Source organism: Frankliniella occidentalis, unplaced genomic scaffold (assembly GCF_000697945.3).
Source record: "Frankliniella occidentalis isolate FOCC.00 unplaced genomic scaffold, Focc_3.1 Scaffold287, whole genome shotgun sequence".
Taxonomy (NCBI): Eukaryota; Metazoa; Arthropoda; class Insecta; order Thysanoptera; family Thripidae; genus Frankliniella; species Frankliniella occidentalis.
This window is the reverse complement of record NW_026267413.1, coordinates 282,300-282,609: the sequence shown is the minus strand read 5'-3', so window position 1 is coordinate 282,609 and position 310 is coordinate 282,300.

The window sequence follows — 310 nt, the reverse complement described above, 5'->3', positions numbered from 1 at the left end:
CGCCGAACACTCGGCGCCCGCTGGGTAGGCAGCCCTTCTGGCTCTGGTGTGGATGTGGTGGTATTCGCCGACACTCAGTGCCGGGCTCAAATTAACTAGGGGCCCGAGCGCGGTCAGAATGCTCGGGGTAGCTGAGCGAAGTGGGTTAAAACATAAGACGTTGCAAACAACCTGTACGGTCCGACGCCTGGTAGGTAGGCAGCCGATGGCACATAAATGTATGGCGGGACTGCATAACCACGACTTGTCAGGCGCTACAGGGAGGTGATAGGAGTCACTGGTGGCGATACCAGGTGCAGCGATTAAATGT